Source organism: Sus scrofa, chromosome 7 (assembly GCF_054392235.1).
Source record: "Sus scrofa isolate SSC_HxYL_T2T_F1_AM1 chromosome 7, Sscrofa_HxYL_maternal_Yorkshire_Landrace_v2.0, whole genome shotgun sequence".
NCBI lineage: Eukaryota > Metazoa > Chordata > Mammalia > Artiodactyla > Suidae > Sus > Sus scrofa.
Window position 1 is genome coordinate 58,059,412 of NC_139389.1, and position 14,568 is coordinate 58,073,979.

The following is a 14,568-nucleotide window of genomic DNA, read 5'->3' on the forward strand; positions in this document are numbered from 1 at the left end:
TCCTCATACACAGCTCCCCGGATGTTCTACAGATACTTCGGAAGCACTGGGGCAGGGTAGGGGGTGCCAACTTCAGTCCATTTGTGCTTCCCAGCTCTTTGTGTCACAACAGTGAATGTTGATTGCCTGCCGGTCACTGCTCTGTACTTTGTCATGAATCACTTAAGTCTCCATCAGTCCCACATGATAGACCCCATTATACCATCTCCATTTTATGGATGAAGGAATGAAGCTTAGGAGGCTGAAGTCTCTGTCTTGAGAGAACACAGAAATCTGTCACGAACCCCTGCCTTCCCAGATCTTGCTATGAAGGGGGAACCTAGAACCCAGAGCGGGTGGCTCCATCAGACTCTGAGATGCATGGCGTACATCATTTGATTTCCCCGTGGGCAAGCCTGTGTTGAAATCCTGCTCTGCTCTCCACAAGCCCTGCTTTGGGGCAGAGGATAGGACAAAGCCCCAGTCTCCAGGGAGGTCACTGTTTGCTTAGCCCCTTCAAGAATGCACGCAGCATCATCTGCTTCCAACCTGATGAATCCTCTTTCCATCAAAAAAATACAACCTGGAAGTTGAGAGTTAAGTTTTGTTTGGGGTGAAATTAGGACTTAAGCCCAGGAGACAGCATCTCAAGGAGCCCCGAGAAACCTCTCCAAGGAGATGAGGGGGGAAGCTAGGACCTATGAATTTTTGTAACAGTGGGGAGGTGGCAGGAACAAAAGATGTACAGACAACAAGTTTACAGAAGATTTACAGAAACCATTGCTATGGGAAGAGGTACATGTCTGGGCTTCCTGAGTTCCCTCAAGGGGTCACTGGCCGGCCCTTGGGAGTAGCTGTTCTCACAGGTGACCATGACATCTTTTGTTTTGCCCACTAGCTACAGCCCAGGAGGCAGTATTTCAGAGGAAATGGGAAAATATCAAGATATGTCATAAAGGTGAAGGGGGAAGTGCCTGCAGCCAGACACACATTTCACAGTTGTCTTCTGGTCTCGTGAAGGTTACTACTCGTCACAGACAGCAGTCATCATGGACGAATTTTAGTTTTTTTCTAGATAGGAAGAGATTCAAGAATTGGGGCTCATAAAATCTTCTCCTGAAAATCTCTAACCATCTGAAGTCCTGTTCTTCCAGTTTTCCCAGAGCACAGAGCGCCTCATTCCTGATCTCCGCCCAGGGGGTGCTGCAGGTCGGCAGCTGCAGTGGCTCATGCTGTGTTGTTGGTTTTTGTTTATTTGGGTGTTTTTGTCCTTTTATCTTTTTAGGGCCGCACCTAGGCACAGGCAGCTTCCCAGGCTAGGGGTCAAATCGGAGCTACAGCTGCCGGCCTACACCACAGCCCCGGCAACTTGGAATCCAAGCCTCGTCTGCAAGCACAGCACAGCTCAGGGCAATGCCAGGGATCGAACCCGCAACCTCACTGTTCCTAGCTAGATTCATTTCCTCTGTGCCACGACAGGAACTCCTGCAGTGGCTCATGTTTTACTCCATGTAGAGGCTGATGGCAGGTGCCAAACTTCAGGTCACACTTCCTGTTCCTCTTCTCACCTAATGTAGCAGAGAGATTGATGGCTTTTTCTTAAACCTCTCAAGAGGCCCACAACAAAAAGCCTCTGATTCCCCTTAGCCCCTGGACCTGAAGGGCTAAGGCAGCCTTCCACCTTTGCCTAGACTCAGTCCTCACTCCTCTGGATCCCAGCCCACCAGTAACCGGTCAGTCTCCATGGTGACGGGGTCGGGCACTTGAGACTGCCCCCAGGGAGCTGGTAATGGCCTTTCCAAGTGAGAGCTTTGCTGCTTGCTCCCCACCCCCACCCACTTACCCTTGGCCCTGGGAGCAGGAATGAGTGTGTGCTGGAGGAGGGGAAGAAACGCCCACGGCATCCACAAGGTTGGAGCAACTCACCCAGGCATCTGACCTTCACCATGCCTGCCACCCTCTGCTATAGGAATTGTTACCTGAAGAAGTTAGGCTCTTTTCCTTCCTGGCTGTTTGCAGACTAGTCTCCATCATGAATGACACAGTAACTCTCCGGACCAGGAAGTTCATGGCCAACTGACTGCTTCAGCAGAAATAAATGGTCATTGCTGCCCTTCACCCTGGGAAGGCAACAGTACCTGAGACAGAAATTCGGGAAAAACTAGCCAAAATGTACAAGACTCCACCAGACGTCATCTTTGTCTTTGGATTCAGAACCCATTTTGGAGGTGGCAAGACAACTGGCTTTGGCATCATTTATGATTCCTTGGATTACGCAAAGAAAAATGAGCCCAAACACAGGCTTGCAAGACATGACTTGTAAAAGAAGAAAAAGACCTCAAGAAAACAGAGAAAAGAGGAGTTCCCGTCGTGGCGCAGTGGTTAACGAATCCGACTAGGAACCATGAGGTTGCGGGTTCGGTCCCGGCCCTTGCTCAGTGGGTTAACGATCCGGCGTTGCCGTGAGCTGTGGTGTAGGTTGCAGACGCGGCTCGGATCCCGCGTTGCTGTGGCTCTGGCGTAGGCCGGTGGCTACAGCTCCGATTCAACCCCTAGCCTGGGAACCTCCATATGCCGCGGGAGTGGCCCAAGAAATAGCAACAACAACAACAACAAAACAACAACAAAAAAAGACAAAAGACAAAAAAAAAAAAAAAAGAAAACAGAGAAAAGAATGCAAGAACGGGGAGTTTCCATCATGGCGCAGTGGTTAACGAATCTGACTGGGAACCATGAGGTTTCGGGTTCGATCCCTGGCCTTGCTCAGTGGGTTAAGGATCTGGCGTTGCCATGAGCTGTGGTGTAGGTCACAAACGCGGCTCGGATCCCACATTGCTGTGGCTCTGGTGTAGGCCAGTGACTACAGCTCTGATTGGACCCCTAGCCTGGGAAACTCCATGTGCTGCAGGAGCGGCCGTAGAAAAGGCAAAAAAGAAGACAAGAATACAAGAACAGGATGAAGAAAGTCAGGGGACCTGCTGGCAAAAAGTGAGCTGGAGATTGGACAACAGAAGGAGCAAAGATTCTGCAGTGACTGTGTCTGTGGGGATTGTGCATAATTTTCATGAGGGGCCTAATAAACTAAGAACTTTTACAAAAAAAAAAAAAAGAAGAAAGAAAGAAAAAGAAAAGAAAAGAAAGAAAGAAGTTGGAGTTCCCATCGTGGCGCAGTGGAAACGAATCTGACTGGGAACCATAAGATTGCGGATTCAGTCGTTAGCCTCACTCAGTGGGTTAAGGATCCGATGTTGCCATGAGCTGTGGTGTAGGTTGCAGATGCCCCTCGGACCCTGCATTGCTGTGGCTGTGGCATAGGCTGGCAGCTATAGCTCCAATTGGACCCCTAGCCTGGGAACTCCTATATGCTGCAGGTGCAGACCTAGAAAGCAAAAGGGGGGGGCATCAAATTCCTACCCCCCCCAAGACGGACCTACAAAGTCAGAAATTGGAGGAGGGGTGGGCACAGCAGTCTGTTTTATCAAGCCCTCCAGGCGATCCCGAAGCCTGTTAAAATTTGAGGGCCATTGTTCAAAATCAGCAGACTCCAAATTTATTGCACTTTGGGATCAAGCTTTACGAAAATGACTAAAGCTTGTTCCAGTAGTGGGCTGCAGCCGGCTTGTACAAGGCATATGGAAGTTTCCAGGTTAGGGATCAAATCAGGGCTATAGCCACTGGCCTACCCCACAGCCACAGCAACGTGGGATCTGAACCACGTCTGCAACTTACACCACAGCTCACGGCAACACCGGATCTTTATTTAACCCACTGAGCAAGGCCAGGGATCAAACCTGCGTCCTCATGGCTGCTAGTCAGATTCGTCTCCACTGAGCCATGACGGAAACTCCCAAGAGCTGATTTTTTAAGTTTCAGAAAATTTATCACCTAGGTATTTAACGCAGCCATTATTTAAAATTAAATTTTATATAAACTTGCATTTAATGTATTTTGTTGGATAGTCCCTTGTGACGCAGTGGGTTAAAGATCTGTCTTTGCCATTGCAGCTGTAACCACAAGATGGTTCGAGCCCTGGCCCAGGAACTTCTACACACCAAAAAAAAAATTTTTTAAGAAAAAAATAAACAAATGCATTTTATTAAAAATAAAGGTAATAATATTCAAAACTCATTGATACTTTTCTTAGTTTACGCAGAATGGCAACACCCCAATGTTCTAAATCACCTTACTATATTTTACTATGATCTATAGTCTTGAGAGTATATCCGTTTTTGTCTGTATGGTGAAAATAGTATGTAATGGTTTGCTTCTCTTTTGCATTTAGAGAAGGCACATTGGTGAAACCGACATTAATGAGAATATATCAAGCAGAGAAATCAGCAAAATCTAGGAGTTCCTGTCATGGCTCAGTGGTTAACAAATCTGACTAGGAACCATGAGGTTGTGGGTTTGATCCCTGGCCTTGCTCAGTGGGTTAACGATCCAGCGTTGCCGTGAGCTGTGGTGTGGGTCACAGACGCAGCTCGGGTCCCACATTGCTGTGGCTCTGGCGTAGGCCGGTGGCTACAAGCTCCGATTAGACCCCTAGCCTGGGAACCTCCATGTGCCGAGGGAGCGGCCCTAGAAAAGACAAAAAGACAAAAAAAAGAAAAAGAAAAGAAAAGAAAATCACCAAAGTCTACATATCTGGGCTTTTTTTCTCCCCAGAGGACCTGTGGTTACACATTGACCAGCGTACTACTGCCTCTGTCCCACCCCTGAGATTGGGATTTAACCGGTCTGGAATGTAGCCAGGCTTTGGAAATTTTTTTTAAATCTGCAGGTGATTTTAATGTGTAGGTAAGTTTGGGGACCACTGTTCTAAAGAAGGATGGCTCGGAGTTCCCATCATGGTGCAGTGGTTAACGAATCTGACTAGGAACCTCAAGGTTGCAGTTTCCATCCCTGGCCTTGCTCAGTAGGTTAAGGATCCGTCATTGCCATGGGTTAAGGATCTGGTGTTGGCGTGAGCTGCAGTGAGCTGTGGTGTGGGTCGCAGATGTGGCTCAGATCCCACGTTGCTGTGCCTCTGGCTTAGGCCGGTGGCTACAGCTCCAATTAGACCACTAGCCTGGGAACCTCCATATGCCGTGGGAAGGACCCTAGAAAAGGCAAAAAGACAAAAAAAATTTAAAAATAAAAAATAAACCAAGAAGGCACTTTGCCTCCTTTAAAAAATAAAGAAGGATGGCTCCCTGAAGCCCTTAGCGGAAGTGCTTAAGGCTTAGTTCTTCCAAAGGCTGGGCACCCTACAGGCAGGGCGGTGCTATATGAAGATAGGAGAATTGTCTCCTTGGGGCCAAGCAGGTAAAATAAATGAATGAAGAGAAGCTGGGGTGGGGGTGGGGGCAGGGGGTGTAACACAGCCGGAAACTGAAGCGTTCGCACCCCCTTCAAACCACATCCCAGGAGGCAATGGCTCCAGCCAAGTGTTACCTTATGTGGAAACTGGCCCAGGGCTGCCAGAGCTTTGGTTTTTTTCAGGTAAACTGAAAATCTGGATTTCTTAGTTAAAACTCCCAATCTTTAGGAAACCGTGCTGGCTAAGCAAAACATATTCACGGTCCAGCTTCAGCCAGCAAGCTTCTGATTTGAAACCTCTTATCTAGCGAGACTGTACCTAATACGGACTGTGTGAAAATACGGCCACCTCACAGGCAAGTCAGACCCAGTCCTGATGGGGGTGGAGGTGGGGGAGGGGAAGATGGGGAGGTTGGGGTTAGCAGAGGCAGACTAGCCTACACAGGATGGGTAAAGGATGAGGTCCTACTGTGTAGCAGAGGGAACTCTATTCGGTATCCTGTGACACACCATGATGGAAAAGAATATGAAAAGGAATATATATGCACATAATTGAGTCACCTTGCAAGACAGTGGAAATTAAACACGACATTGTAAATCCACTATACTTCAATACATTTTCTTTTTTAGAAGCCACTCCTGATAGCTACTGGAGCCCACTGCTTCAGCTGCCTCCCATCAGAAGTGTGGATCCTGGAGTTCCCATCGTGGCTCAGTGGAAATGAATCTGACTAGGATCCATAAGGATGCAGGTACAATCCCAGACCTCACTCAGTGGGTTAAGGATCCAGCATTGCAGTGAGCTGTGGTGTAGGTCACAGACACGGCTTGGATCTAGCGTTGCTGTGGCTGTGGTGTAGGCTAGCAGCTGCAGCTACAGCTCCAATTCGACCCCTAGCCTGGGAACTTCCATATGCTGTGGGCATGGCCCTAAAAACCAAAACAAAAAAAAAAAAAAAGAAGAAGTATGGATCTTGCACAGCCACCAGAATCTTCCTCAGAGTCCATATTGCAGGGCAATTCCAGGGATCCTGGGGAAGCAAATGGGTGGCATTTTTCAGATTTTGCCTCATACGATACAGTCATCTCCAAATGTGTGTGTGTGTGTGTGTGTGTGTGTGTGTGTGTGTGTGTGTGTGTGTGTACATACATATGTATATGTGTGTATGTATATGAAGAGTTTAAATGCTCCAAAGACAAAAAAATAACAAATGTTTATTCATAATCATCCTACTCAAGAACATTCTGTAAACTGACATGTAATCATTGAAAATGATTACGTGGAGGTATGTGTGGCCATATACCTCCCACAGCTGTGGGCAGTGGTCAGAAAAAGAGACCTCCAGGGCCATGTTGCTTCTAGGTGAGACCCTGGAAACCTCACCTCACTGCCAATCCTGGTCTTGAGTTTTCCATCAAAATATTTCTGATCCTGAGTACATTAGGGAGAGGTACAAAACCAATTACTGTCAAATTGTAGCCACAAAGAAAATGAGAATCTTCATACTTTCCTGGGGGGAATGCAAAATGGTGCAGCAACTTTGGAAAACCCTCTAACTGTTCCTCAATAAGTTAAATATAGCATTAAATCTACTCCTAGATGTATGCCCAAGAATGAAAATGCTCACACAAAAAACTTACACATGGGAGTTCCCGTTGTGGCTCATCAGGTTAAGAACCTGACTGGTATCTCTGAGGATGTGGGTTCGACCTCTAGCCTCGCTCGGTGAGTTAAAGGATCTGGCATTGCCATGAGCTGTGATGTAGGTCGCAGACGCAGCTCGGATCTGACGTTGCTGCGGCTGTGGTGTAGGCTGGCAGCTGCAGCTCCGATTCCACCCTTAGCCTGGGAACTTCCATATGCCACAGGTGCGGCCCTAAAAAGAAAAAAACAAAAGTTGCTCTGATACCAACTGTTATTACAGATACCAAAACCTACAGACTTTCAACAAGGTTTATTCCCCAACAGCCAGGGATAAAATGGGTCTGAAGACACATTGTTTGGAATCCAAGCACCCTGCAAATTCAGGATGTGAAAATGCAGAGGAAAAGCCAACTAACCAGGACACTCGCGTTTAGAATCCCGCTCAGCCAGTCCCACGGGGGGAAGCTCAGCTTCCCACAGGCCCTCTCCAGGGGATCTCCCTGCTTTGCTGCGTGACAGCCATTGGTTCCACGCAACTGAGCTCCAACTGGGACCCTAGTGACATGACCTGAAATTGGCAAGTCTAATTTTCCAGGCCATGAAGGGCTTTATTTATTATTGGTTTACAGGGTTGACCCTGCAGAGGGGTGGCTGATTGTGCTATGAAAACGCAGTGGGGATCACCCTAGCCCACCATCCATCTTTCCTGAGTTCACGCAGAATGGCAACACCCCAATGTCCTTTAACCCCAGAATCTGTTTCAGAAACAAACGTATGAGAATAAGGTTAGGCAAGTGCTTAGTGTACTTTTTGATCTACAGAGGGAAGAGGTGTCTATTGATGACTAGCCAGGAAAACAGAAGTTGCTCTGTGGGTTCCCAACAGTGGGAATTGAATACAGGGAAACGATTACAAACGCACAGGAAAGGCTGGAGGAGCAGAGAAAAGAAGATGAGCGTAGGGAGCATCTGAGGACCCCTAGAGGAGAGAGCCCACAGGGAGATGGTGCTACCTAGAATCTGGGATCTACATGACCTGAGGTTGGGCTCACACACCCCTGCCTCCTGCCAACACTTTGGTGCCCCAGAAAGAGCCTGCATTCCTCTGCTGCCATTGGAGCCAGACAGCTGGACCACCCCTGCTGGCCCCTTTACACTGAGCCACAGCCCCCGAGCACCTTTCTGAAGAACCTGTTGACGTCACTGAGCCTGAGCTGGATCCCAGGTGTCCACCCTCCCCACGGCTGCTGCAGGAACAACCGCTAGGCAGGCCTTCTCCTCCCCATCTTCCAACCTTCTGCCAGGTGCCCCCAAGGCCATAATCCAACCAGTGCACAGAATCTAAATGCAGTGCCCAGGGCCCAGCCCCCTGCCACACAGGGCAGCACACAGAGCAATGGAAAGGGGACCGAGGGCCAAAATGACCAGCATAGACTGAGCCTTTCATGGCCTAAGGTCGCTAAATAGGCCAGGAAGCATCTCATTTCGATCCCAGGTAGAGCATAAGCTGGGAGAAAACGGGCCTTACAAATGCAGCTTTGTTTAATCCATTCTTCTCCTCTCATGTGCATTCGTTCACACATGACATACATAACATTTGGTTATTCGCCAATCCAGCCAACACTGAGTGCCAGTGATGGAAGCTTCCTTCCTTTCCTCTTTTGCCACCTACTGATCCCGAGGTTCTGTGTGGGCTTCTGCTGTTCCCTGTAATCACTGGTCCTGCACAGAAACAGAGCCAACAGCAACAGAGGAGGGGGCGGTGGTGCTGAGCGGCTCTGTTCACAAGCCCACAGACAGCCCCCCACCCCCAGGGACTCTGTGAATGGACCACAAATTTCATGCTGGAACTCCTCCAATTTTGTCAAAACTCCTGGGTCAGTGTACCCAGGGGAGAACAAAGATGGCTTTCACATCTTTGTTTGTATTAAAGAGGCAGAAGCACATTCTCCCTCCCTCCTTGAGGGAATGGGAGCTGCTCTGGCACTGAAGTCTAAGTGGAATTTGTTGTATGGAGATTTCTGAGACATGTTTGCACAGCAAAATCTACCTGGCCGGAGTTCCCGTTGTGGCTCAGTGGTTAACGAATCCGACTGGGAACCATGAGGTTGTGGGTTCGATCCCTGGCCTTGTTCAGTGGGTTAAGGATGCGGCGTTGCCGTGAGCTGTGGTGTAGGTTGCAGATCCAGCTCAGATCCCGCATTGCTGTGGCTGTGGTGCAGGCCGGCGGCTACAGCTCCGATTAGACCCCTAGCCTGGGAACCTCCATATGCTCCAGGTGTTTGGGAGCTTGGAGGAAGAATGTGTGCTCTGGGGATGAGACGAGGCCCCCTAATGCCCTCGGACTTCAGCTTCTGTGCATCACAGCCACCTATAAGAGTCATCGGCTGGCCTTGGAGATGGGTGCTGGATGGGTGGGCCAGGCAGGGGCCTGACTCTGCTGGGTTGTTTCCTGCAGTTCCCATCGCATCCTGCTGGGGGAAAGGGAGACTGATGGTGGCGAACGATGGCCCTCGCCCCTGTCCAAGGAAATCCTTCTCCTTCAAAATCGCGTGAACTGAGCAGGGCAACGCTGAGGGGAGGGAAGAAGGCAGCTGAAGAAGAGGTCACTCCACAGGTCAGAATGGACCCCGTGAATGGAGGTTCTAGCATAGCTGAGGGAGGTTGGTGGGCTGTCCCAGGTGGGGTAGGCATGGGAACAAGGCGGGATGCAAGGATGAGTCTCAAGGAGAAAGCAAAAGACAGAAGGACCTGACATGACAGGTTAACGGGGTGAATAAGCAATACCAAGAGAGAGAGTTCAGAAGGCAGACTATGAAAAGATTCCTGGGGTAAGAGAGGGAGGAGAAGGGATGTAAAGCAGAGAAGCGGGTACAAGACCCCTAGTTAATTTCCTCCTAACCCTTTCTTTCATTTTTCTCACGGTTGTGGTGAGACTGGAGTTTCTCCAGTTCAGTTGGTAGGAAGATGCTTCCCTATGGAGATTTTCAGATGCTCTAGACAGGTTCTCATGACCACTCATCAGGTGAACTCTCCCAGGGACCTGAGCGTGCAGTTGGCTGTGGTCCCCTGAGGAACACCTGCCTTCTTACTCCCATCTCTGGCATCTGAATCTGCAGAGCAGGCTGCTGGAAGGCAAGGGGTGGGTGTCCGTGGGAGCAGAACAAGGAGTAGGAAAGAGGGGGGGTTAATGCTCATGAAAAGAAGGTGGAATTGAAACTTTGCCGGGTTTACGACCACTGGCTCCCTTCTGCGTGAGCCAGACACGTGCATGTCCTAGAGGAAAACCAGTGGGTGTCGCCCACCCAGAGGGACCAAAGACTGGTCAGCACATTTCTACTATTCTTGGCTACCGTGTTCTCTGGCCAGAGTGATCATGATGCAGAGACTCAGCAGGAAAAGGAAAGCTCTAATTGTGTGCAACATGACATTCTGACGGGAGGAAGTCAATAAGCGGTATGAGAATTCTCTAAAGGTCAAGTTGACAGACTCGTGTTCTGTAGATACGGCAAGGGAAATATTTCATTTCCTGTTTGGTATATGTCATTCTGCCATCTGGAGTTAATATTGACTTAGTGGCCCCTTGGTGGCGTCTTCTTCCAAAACCAGGAGGCAAATAGCCTATCAGAGAGCACATGTCAGTGGTCAGCGTGTGGAAGGAAGGACACCTCAGTGACCGTGAAGCCGAGCCTACACAGAGGAGCCTCTCCGCACTAGGAATGAACCACTCTGGTAAAGGGAACTCCCAGAAGGTCATGAGCATGGAGAGATGGATGAGCCAGGCGGGAGATAAAAGCCAGGGGAGTCATGTCCCAAAGGGTCTTACCCTCCCTGTGTGTACTTCTTGCGCCCCTGGGGTCTTACCCTTCTGTATGCTACTTAGAGACCCGCCCTTTCTTTCCTGACTTAACAGAGCCAGGGTGGCAACTCTGCAAACTACACTTCCCAGAACCGCTTGCCGGATGGCCCCCGTTTAGATTTTGCCAGACGGAGGCATAAGAGAGAAACTGAAAAGAGAGAGAGACAGGGAGGAGGGACTGCCTTCCTGTTCTTCCTGTTCCCGTTGGAATCACTCCAGCTTCCAGAGCCAGCCTCCTGTGGGACGCCAGGCCCGGGGGGGACTAGAAGGTACTGTTTTAAGAAGGTCTAGAATGTCATCCAAAATGTGTCCACCAGTTCTTGGAGTTCCCATCGTGGCGCAGTGGTTAATGAATCCGACTAGGAACCATGAGGTTGCAGGTTCCATCCCTGGCCTCGCTCCGTGGGTTAAGGATCCGGTGTTGCCGTGAGCTATGGTGTAGTTTGCAGACACAGCTCAGATCCCATGTGGCTGTGGCTGTGGTGCAGGCCGGCGGCTACAGCTCCAATTAGACCCCTAGCCTGGGAACCTCCATATGCCATGGTGCAGCCCTAGAAAAGGAAAAAAAAAAAAAAAATGTAATACGACCATGCATATACACAAATGTTCAACTCCTCCAGTAATTTTTTTAAGAGGAACAAGAAAAAAATCAATATTGAAACGCCATTTGCTATGCGTGTTAACAAAGTTTAATGTGGATGATAGCCATTGATTCTCAGGAAATAATTATTGTTGGGCACTAAATAAATGCTGTAATGGACGGTTTACTAACGTGTTATTTACGAGAGCGAAAAGGCTAAAGTCAACTATAAATCTAATAGATGTTAGATAGTTCGTGGAAATCCACAATATAAAATAGTATTAAGATGTTGAGGAGTTCCCGTCGTGGCGCAGTGGTTAACGAATCCGACTAGGAACCATGAGGTTGCGGGTTCGGTCCCTGGCCTTGCTCAGTGGGTTAACGATCCGGCGTTGCCGTGAGCTGTGGTGTAGGTCGCAGACGCGGCTCGGATCCCGCGTTGCTGTGGCTCTGGCATAGGCCGGTGGCTACAGCTCGGATTGGACCCCTAGCCTGGGAACCTCCATATGCCGCGGGAGCGGCCCAAGAAATAGCAAAAAAAAAAGACAAAAAAAAAAAAAAAAAAAAAAAAAGATGTTGAAAGGTCTAAATAATTCATTCAAAATGTACAGAACATACTATTTACACTAAGTATAACAGCACATTTTAAATGTCTAAGTTAAAATAATCCTGTAAGAGTTTCTGTTGTGGCTCAGTGGGTTAAGGATCGGACATTGTCTCTGTGAGGATGCAGGTTCGATCCCTGACCTTGATCAATGGGTTAAGGATCCAGTGTTGCTGCAAGCTGCAACATAGATCATAGATGCAGCTTGGATACAGCATTGCTGTGGCTTCAGTGTAGGGCAGAAGCTGCGCTCCAATTCGACCCCTGGCCCAGGAACTTCCATGTGCTCAGGTGCAGCTGTAAAACAAAACAAAACCTGTAAACAAGAACATACAGACATATAAAAATGTTTGTGGAATAATATTACTTAATAAAGTAGAAAAAAATCAAATTTAGGACTTCTCTGGTGGCCTAGCAGTTTAAGGCTTGGGCTACAGCTGTGGCGTGAGTTCAGTTCCTGGCCCAAGAACTTTTGCATGCCATGGGCACAGCCAAAAAAAAAAAAAAAAAAAAAAAAAGGGAAAGAAGGAGAGATGGAAAGAAGGAAGGAAGGGGGGAGAGAGAGGGAGGAAAAAAGGAAAGAAAGAAAAAAAGTAAATTTAAAAAAGCAAATACATACATTTAGCATGATCCCACTGCATTATGCATGCATGTGCATATATGTAAGAGATAATTTTTAAAAGGGAAGTTTTTTGATTTTTCTTATTTTTTCTTTATAGGGCCACACCTGTGGCATATGGGAGTTCCCAAGCTAGAGGTAGGTAGAATCGGAGATGCAGCTGCCAGATCCAAGCTGTGTCTGTGCCTCAGCTCATGGCAACATCAGATCCTTAACCCACTGATGAAGGCCAGGGATCAAACGTGCATCCTCATGGATGCTAATCAGATTTTTAACCCGCTGAGCCACAGTGGGAACTCCCTAAAGGGAAGTTTTTAAAGGCCCTCTTGCCACAGTCACACCCCAAACCAATTCGACCATCATAATAATTGATTGGGCAGGACTCAGGCCTTGCAGCACTTCAGAATTTCACAACATACAGACAGGGTTGCAAAACACTGCTCTAGACACATCCTGTCTTAATGTATACTCTCGCTTCTATACCTCCAAAATTAAAGTGCTATTTAAACATTTTGAGCAAATTGGCCCAATTTAATTTAATCAAAATTTGGCTGGTTTTGATTAAATTGGTTGTTTTTTAAATGCAGTTTTTAAGTCCGTTGATTTGTTGGGTGAACACTTGGTCTTCAAGAAAACAGAGAATCCCCGTTTCAGGCTTGTGGCAAAGACACCTGGCGTATTGTGCCAGGGTGGGGGTGTCTGCGATGTCTCCCCCACCCGTCTCCCTCACCTGAGGAAGCCATCCCCGGTGTCAGAAGAGCGAAGGCTTTATCTTAGTTTATCCCCCCCCCCCTTTTTTTTTGTCTTTTTAGTGTCACACCTTTGGCAGTTGGAGGTTCCCAGGCTAGGGGTCGAATCAGAAATGCAGCTGCCAGCCTGCACCACAGCCACAGCAACCAGGGATCCAAGCCTGTGTAGGTCTGTGACCTACAACGCAGCTCAAGGCAACGCCAGATCCTTAGCCCACTGAACAAGGGCAAGGATCGAACCAGAATCCTCATGGATACTAGTCGGGTTTTGAACCCACTGAGTCACAACGGGAACTCCCATCATGCTTTTTAAAAATGAGTAAGGAGTCAGGAGGATCACAGCATAGAAGAGGAGACTGAGCCATCTAGTTGACTCGAATAATTTGAGCCGGGAGGGGGCCCATATGTTTTCAAACCTCAAAATGGAATTGCACGTGTAACCGAGCAGGACCCTGGGAGGGCTTCCCAGGGTGAACCCCTATGTGTGTCCTCCACCTGCCTGTTTATTTATAGAAAAACTTTAGTCCAAGAACCAATTTAATGCGGGAAGTGAAAAAATACATAGAAAAAAGAAAACAGTAATAATAATTCAGCCATTCAACAAAGTCAAGGACCTTCAGTTCTTCAAAGACTATAGATAATATTCTGAGCCGTGTCCTTGCAGCTCTTTTGCAGGTGCTGAAGCCCCCACTGGGTAGAAGAAGTCAACTTTTTTATGCTGCCCACAAGCACGCGTGGGAACCAGAAGGCTGACGATGCTGACTCCAATTATCTCACCACCCACGGATCAGAAAAATGTCCATGAGCTGATCACGCCCTGCTCCTCAAATACCATGACTCCTCACTACCCCCTCTAGGGGCGAGCACAGACCTGGAGGCACTAGCCTGCTGTGTTCCCTCTTTGCCTGGCAATTAAAGCTTCTAGTTCTGTTTCCTCCAACTCTTGTCTCCGTGTTTCTAGGTGGCATCGGTGGACAGACGCAGCTGAGATTTCAGCCACACGTACCTCAACGAATTCAACATGTAGGTAGTTTTGAGCAGAATCCTCTAGAAGGAACACACACACACACACACACACACACACACACACACACACACACACACACACACACACACACACACACACACAGCAGAAGCCCAGGGCTGTTTCTCCAGCTGGCTGTGAAGAGTTGCAGAATCTCTAATGTTTCTAACGTGATTGAATTCGTCTCTTTCGTTAAGTGACCTTTGGTTCGG

At 48.3% G+C, this 14,568-nt stretch overlaps 1 pseudogene; it reads left to right on the top strand.

Moving 5' to 3' along the window:
• The first annotated feature begins 1,996 nt into the window (after positions 1 to 1,996).
• Positions 1,997 to 2,365, top strand: LOC146401602 (small ribosomal subunit protein eS24 pseudogene; annotated as a pseudogene).
• Positions 2,366 to 14,568: the final 12,203 nt, after the last annotated feature.